The sequence below is a fragment of the Leptonychotes weddellii genome, chromosome 2 (assembly GCF_054177405.1).
Source record: "Leptonychotes weddellii isolate Sample4059 chromosome 2, ASM5417740v2, whole genome shotgun sequence".
Taxonomy (NCBI): domain Eukaryota; kingdom Metazoa; phylum Chordata; class Mammalia; order Carnivora; family Phocidae; genus Leptonychotes; species Leptonychotes weddellii.
The window spans coordinates 61,622,386-61,629,804 of NC_138370.1; the positions used below are offsets into that span (position 1 = coordinate 61,622,386).

The 7,419-nt window shown below is 47.4% G+C and overlaps 1 protein-coding gene across 4 annotated transcripts in view; it reads right to left on the reverse strand.

The window, feature by feature from the left end:
• Positions 1-7,419, reverse strand: part of LRAT (lecithin retinol acyltransferase) — a 51,270-nt gene that overhangs the window by 8,122 nt on the left and 35,729 nt on the right. Inside the window, exon 1 of one of the 4 annotated variants that reach the window (XM_031026461.2) lies at positions 237-5,670. The exons of the other annotated variants lie outside the window; for them this stretch is intronic. The gene's annotated coding sequence lies outside the window, so the exon portion shown is untranslated. Of the gene's footprint in view, positions 1-236; positions 5,671-7,419 lie in introns of those variants that run through there. 4 annotated transcript variants of the gene reach the window in all.

The following is a 7,419-nucleotide window of genomic DNA, read 5'->3' on the forward strand; positions in this document are numbered from 1 at the left end:
GGAAAGGGAGCGTTGGGGGGACCGCCGCTGCTCGGGCACTGGCCGGGCTAGGTGAGGTCGCCGGACTGGGGCGCTGCGCTGCTCCTCACCTGCAGGCCGGTGGCCCCGGAAAGGAGAGAAGCCTGGATATTAGCTTGGCCGCCCCGCCCTGGGGACTGAGGAGAATGAGGACCTGACCGAGGCAGACCGCGGGGACAGTGGCACCGGCGCTGAGAGCAACAAGCTACGAAACCCACCTGGAGTCCGTGTCGGGGCGCAGGGTCGCGCGCGGAGCTCGGGGCTGAAGTCTTCTCGGACGCCTTTTAGCCCAGTCAAGGGGGCGGGGCCGAACGCCGTCACAGACCCGGCGAGAGCGCTGATTGGGCGCCGGTTACCAGCGCCGCTCGCCGCGAGGGGCGCGCGGGTCCGCGGGTTCTTTGGAAGGGGGCTGACGGGCCCCCCGGGTACGGTGGTCTTCCTCGAGACCCGCTTCCAGGTGCAGGTTCCCCTTGGCACTCGCGACCTGAGCTCTTGCGGCCTCTAAGCGGCCGTTTAGAGCAGTGGCCGAGGCGCGGCCGCGCAAAAAGTTCCTGCACCTGTCTGGACTGGGGCGCATTCTGGACAAAGTTTTCAGTGGAAAAGTCCCCTCCGGCGAGATTTCTGAGCCAAACCACCTCCCTCTAAAGGGTTGGATACCCAGAGACCTCGGCTTACTAAAGTGTTTGCATTTACTCCGCGAAGCGTGCGCACCTCCAAAGCCTGCGGATTCCTTCCTAAATTCCCTAGAGACGTAGTCCCACGCGCCGCGGATCGTCCTCCCTTTTACATGCCCCGAATCCTCTTTGCTCTCAGCTGGCGCGCGGGTCGCCTGGAGACCCGCGCGTCCAGGTCCCGCGCTCTGGCGATTGGAACCCAAGGCGCCTCTGCGCTCGGACGTACCAGTGACCGTTGAGCGCGCGGCTCTCAACGGTCAGCTGAAAAACGGCGAAGCCCCCAACGACCGCCTGGAAAGCCAGATTAATGTCAAGTTTATTCCTTAGGCTTCAGGGTCAGATGGACCCTGCGCGGTTCACCCCCCAAAACGTTGCCGCTTTCAAAGCGCAGCCGCCCGGGCTTGGCCAAGAACGGATGTGGCACTGCGTTCCTTGCCAGAGCAGAGCGCCCGCAGCGTGACCCAGGCGCAACGGCGAGGGTGGTCCCCGGGAGCAGCCGGGTGAGGGAGCTGCAGACGCGCGGTCCGCGCCAGGCTCGGCACGCGGTGTCCCGACCCTGCGCGGAGTTCGCTGCTAATGCATTATGTAAATGCTTAAATTCCGCAGACAAAGGCCACAATAGAGAGCCGCGGTTGGCTCCACAAAGCTGCCCAATTCGGGGCTAATAGGTTTCTTCGGGAAGCAGATTCTCCGCTCGCCTGGGGGAGGAGGCTGCCTGTGGATGATGAATGAAGGGCCATTCATCTTACCTGGAAGAAGAAGGGGACCATGGAGACCAGGCGAGGAGGAGGCTGGCTCCCAATTATCCTCGGAGCCGGCCTTTGCTCCTACCCCGAGTCTGCCATCAGCGTTCTGCCCCAGTCGTCCCGTTTGCCCGTGACTTTTGTTCATCTCACAAATGATCCCGAATCACATTAGAGTCCCAGCAAAGAGAAGTAAACTCCATTTCCCACAACCGAATCGAAAGAGGACGATGGCGAAGGGGAGAGAGGCAGTGCACTGGAAATTTTAAATCGTTATTTCCCCAGTCTGCCCCCCAAATTTAAAGCGCAGAGCTACAGAGTTGCTGAAATTAATCAAACACCTCCGCACGTGGGCGTCTGTTAGCTTCCAGCCACACACCAGCTCAGCCGCTGGATTTAAAATCTGGGGAGTCTGTGGAAATTTTTAAAAATCTGATCCAGATCTCCGCGCACACGTGAAACTGCAGATCCCACGTCTGACTCTAAGGCTCTGGACACACTAGGCTGGTACAGTTCTAAGAAAGCATAGATGCCGGAATCTCCAGTGTCAGGAGCCAAACGGCTGGGGGGAGATCAAAGGAGACTTAGTAATTAGTGATTTCCGTCTCTGGTGGTCACTAATGCGGCTTATTAACGCCTACGACTGTCTCCACCTGGGGAATTTGCGGAGACAAAAGTATGGAGGACTGCCTTCCGGCTCCAAAAGAGAACTCTTTCAGAGCAAAAAATATTAAGTAAGAAATCACCTCTAACCTTCAATAGCCTCATCCCCACACAGGGTTTTGTGAAAGATAGGCAGTGCCAAGCTGATTTGCATTTCCCATGCCCCGCCTGAGGAAACTCGGCCTTGGATAACCCAAAGGAGGCTGTAGAACATTTCCGTTTGTCGTGTTTTTGAAGTCGTCTGAGACCTCTTAAGCGGGGAGTAATTAGGGAAGATTAGGCTGCTTCTCAACTGAAAAAATGCAGCGTCCTCGAATGAGCTCTTGTAGGCTCAACTGATTTGCCCTCCCCATGGTAACCCTACCTTACAAAAGGCAACTCTCGACGTTCTCAGACCTTATATATTTTTGTGGCTGAGCGGTCAGTTTTTGATTGCTCCCTAGAGGTACACTTCATAAATATGCTTATATGCTAATAGTCACACTCCCACTAATAGTCTGCATCAGTTTTAGCTAAACTGGGAAGGGACAATGCTGTTAGAAGGAAAGGCCCAAGAAAAATCTAACATTAGAAATTTCTCCTTGGGGGTGCCTAGGTGGAGCAATCGGTTTAAGCGTGGGACTCCTGGTTTCTGCTGGGGTTGGAATCTCATGGTCCTGAGATGCAGCCCGGTGTGGGGCTCCGCGCTCGGTGTGGGGTCTGCTTAAGGCTCTCTCTCTGCCCCTCCCCCCTCACTTTCTAAACTCTGTCTCTCTAAAATAAATAAATAAATCTAAAAAAAGAAAAGAAAAGAAAAAAGAAATTTCTCCTTCCTAAACCAGAAACCGTTCCTTTAGAAGGAGCATCCCCATGGGTTGCTAGAAAGACCTCTTGTTTTCCAGACTGTATGAAAGTCAGCTACATTCAACAAGTCTCCATGTTCAAATGCCTTAAATGCGCACAAATGGGTCGCCAGGTCTGGCCTGGGGATTCTAAAAGAGCTAAGCCTTTCCAGGTCAACAAACGGACTTCACTGAAAGGTCCACCGACTCTCACCTCAGCCACCGCTTCCCTATCCTCCCACTAGACAGTGATAGCATCCCCACCTGCAGTTCTCAAGCCTGGGTCCATTTCTCCCAGCTGTACAGGCCAAGACTCTGCTGGGTTTCTGTGCAAAGGAGGCTGAAATTGGGCTCGTAGAGCCCACCTGACTTCTGGGCTTCATCTAGGAGCCCTTGATCTCATCATGGATCCCAGGAGAAAGAGGTCCCACTCTCAGAGACAAGGTGCAGAGTCCAGCAGAAATCTGGAAGGCTAACGGATTTCCTACCTGCACACTTCTTGCCTCTGGAGACTCCTTGTTCCTCAGAGGAGTCTTTAGAGTAGAGGATATGATCACAAAATTCTGTGCTTCTTATGTGCTGGGCCCTGAAAGCATTTTCTCACTTCATCATTACCCTGTGAAGTATCATCTCCATTTTACACAGGAAGAAATTGATGCTTATAATTTTGCCTCCATCACTGTGTTGGTGTGGATCAGGACTCAACCACATGCTTCTTTGCCCCCAGGTCCATCACCACTGGGGAAGGACTGACCTTCCATTGGTCCATCCACCTGTCATCCATTCATTTATTCAATACCTTCTGTATGTCAGGTGCTGTGCTTGCCTTGGAAGTTCAATGAAATACCTAACCCTAAACTTAGATCCCACGCCTTTTCCTTTTAATTTGGACTTCATTTCCCTGCTTCTCTAGTGGGGGTCTAATTTTTAGCGTCAGTTATTTTACTGCAATGGTGAGGAAGGTCTGATGAAGATTCTGGTTAATAGCCTTCTCTCGCCAATAAGACCCCACCACTTGAGTGGCCATGTAGTTCCACACCCTCGCTAGACCTAGGTGTTCAGGTCTTGCCCAAGGGCATGAGCTCAGAAGCAGCACCTCGGTTATCCCAGACTTCTTACCTCTTACACCTTCTTTCCCCTGGCCCCTAAGACTGATAAATGCGGTTTTCTAAACTTCATGTTTCAAAATTATTGCCCTCCTTTAGGATTATTTTGTGTTGTTCTTAGATTTTTAAGATTATTAAATTTAGGGGCACATAAATAACAATAATCTTACCATTTGTTTTTCTTCTGAGCTATCCTTCTGCCTTCAGTTCATTTACAAAATGCTCAGATCTGGCCCCATGGACACATAGGCCCTGACTGGCTAATTCTAAGGGAGTGGGGAGAATAAAGGCTTTGTGCACTTCCCTCTGGAAACAGGGGGAAAGAGCAGACACCTTTTCATGGAGCCTCCAGACTCAGTGCTACCTAGAGTGTTAGGAATCAATTACCTCCTGGGAGGAGGACTTCCTTCCCCAGCTTCCTTCCTGGTTGGCTAGCACCTTATTATGAGGGCCTCAGTCCTGCCTATTGCCTTTAGAAAGATTAAAGGCTGCAGTTCCAGCCAGACAGGATTTAGGGGTTTTTTGTTTGTTTGTTTTGCTAACCATAAAATAAGAACATTGAGCAAAAAACGAAGAATGTACATTTACTATCAAGAATCATGACCAAAGTAAATACAGCTTCATATAAATGAATAACAGGTTGAGGCAGCTGTGACATAGAGGAAGAAGGCAAAAATCCCAAGTTGAAGGCCTTATAGTGCCATTTACAGCTAAATGAACTCAGACAAGTCACTTGTCACCTCTGAGCCTCAATGTCATTTTCTAAAATGGGAATCATATTTCAAAGGGATGCTTGGAGGATTAAACACTATCAAATATACTGTATCAATATATGAAGATCCATAACATAATGCATCATCTAGCATATCATTTGTATTATTCTTCAGAAAAACAAAGGCAGGGGTGCTTTTCCTTTCTGCTTTGACAGCACAGTTATCCAAGAATGCAGTGCAGACAAAGAATATGCTTCCACTCAGAGGCCCTCCTGATGACTCGACCCAGAGCCACAGTGTGAGCAGAAAGTAGGCACATAAGAGCTCTGGCGTTGAGCGCAACCACAGAGGGACAGTCAGTATGACAGTGGGCCTGGGGAGAATCACACTGGGGAGATCCGGAATCTTCCACAGAGCTCGGCTCCTCCAGCTGCTCACCACCAACGAAGTCGTTTATAATTCATAAAAACAGAGACAAAGGCCAGTCTTTTGTTTGAAGATGCCTCTCAAAACATACAAACCCCCCAAATGTCCATGTTTGAAACGATCAAATGACATAATACCAAGGAATGACTAAAAATTTCGAGAAGCCCCACGACATGTAAAGCACATTTCAATTCAAAATACAAATGATAAATGGCAAGCCATGGGACTTCTTCATAACTTCTTGCTTGCTTCCTTTCAATTTTAACTTGTCATTGTGAGGCAATAGTAAATATCAACATTTGGTGACCCAGATTTGTTAACAATAGACTTTGGCTGCATATTTGAAAGGCAAATACACCACCACTGTGTTCATATATAAAATATACAGAGAAATGAGGGATTGCTATCACCCAAACAGGATAGTATTGGCGATCACCAGTAATGCTAAGTACTAGGAACAGTGATAAATGCCATGTTATTAATTATATTTCAAAAATCCTTTGGGGGCGCCTGGGTGGCTCAGTCGTTAAGCGTCTGCCTTGGCTCAGGTTGTGATCCCAGGGTCCTGGGATCGAGCCCCGCTTCGGGCTCCCTGCTCCGCGGGAGGCCTGCTTCTCCCTCTCCCACTCCCCCTGCTTGTGTTCCCTCTCTCGCTGTGTCTCTCTCTGTCAAATAAATAAATAAAATCTTAAAAAAAAAAAATAACATTTAAAAAATCCTTTGTAAATGCATAGACATTCTAAGGATATAAAGACAGGTAACTGAATGCTGAACTTTCTTAATATCAGCCTTAGCTTTAGATGCTCCTATCTGATGGTGTGTGAAATCTCAGAGGCTCCTGGGGCCTAGAGGACCTCAAATATAAAGTGTCCTGAACTGGAATAGAATGAGATGCTCTCTAAACCCTCCAAGTGTGAATGGTCCTGGGGCTTATAAAAATCAGATTACTCAGGCCCTTCAGAGAGTTTTAACTATTGTTCTTGGTGAGTTTTCACAGGAAGTAATTACCAGAAAAAGAAGGTAAATCACTGTCTGGTACTTAGAAAATCTAAATAGAATTCACAAATAACTGCTTTAAACAATGCAATGCCTCATTGAATTAAAAAAAAAAAAAAGTGAGAGAAATCACTCATACTCCAGTGAAGCAGTCATTCCATAAGAAGGGCAGGAGACAGGGCAAAAGTTTGGTCGCAGTTGGTGCTGATAATCAGTGGCTCCTTTGATTACGTATGTTTGATCGTACAGAAACTTTAAATGATATAAACACGCTGCTTCATCAATATTTTGTAGCAATATATATTACTGATATGTTCTTGAAAAGAATAATATCTCTTTGATTTCTAAACTGAATTTGAAGGGAAGTAAGCATATCATTCTGGTATTTTTGTAATTACATTGACTCTTAACCCACCCCACACTAAAACAAAATTCAGTGTGGTTCAGCTAAAGCTGACTCATACCGAAATAGCTCAAGCAACTATAAAAAAAAGGGGGGGGGATTTGATTTTAAATTGTTGCAAACTTCTTAACTGAAAGACGTCCAAGTGGATAGATCTCTCTTTAAGAACCAGGCTGCCTGTGTTCTCTGTAGGCACAAACCTTCATGTTTGAATTAAGTTCACTTATTTTTTTCCTGGTTGCCCTCTACAGTGACTTCCCATTAAGTTGGATTACTTGCATTTTATTTACACCATTCTTTACATGGAAAGCACAGGCGTGGGGGGTGCCTGCCTGGCCCTGTCAGTAGAGCATGAGACTCTTGATCTCAGGGTTGTGAGTTCAAGCCCCATGTTGGGTGCAGAGATTACTTAAAAAAAAAAAACGAACAAAAAAAGCATGTAAGTGGAACCGAACTTGGATCACACAGAATTAACACAGGAAATAAATTCAATAAATTTTTCTTTAAAGATGAATTAAAATCTGTGTAATTGTTTTCATCCAATAGAAGTTTAAATCAGAAATCACTGTAATTTTAATGTTCAATTAGTTTAACTTTCAAAAAGAATAAACCAAGATATTTGCCCTTTGGTCATATCTATTTCGTGTTCTAACACATATCTTTTTTTTTTTTTTTTTTAAAGATTTTATTTATTTATTTGAGACAGAGAGAATGAGATACAGAGAGCATGAGAGGGAGGAGGGTCAGAGGGAGAAGCAGACTCCCTGCCGAGCAGGGAGCCTGATGCGGGACTCGATCCCGGGACTCCAGGATCATGACCTGAGCCGAAGGCAGTCGCCCAACCAACTGAGCCACC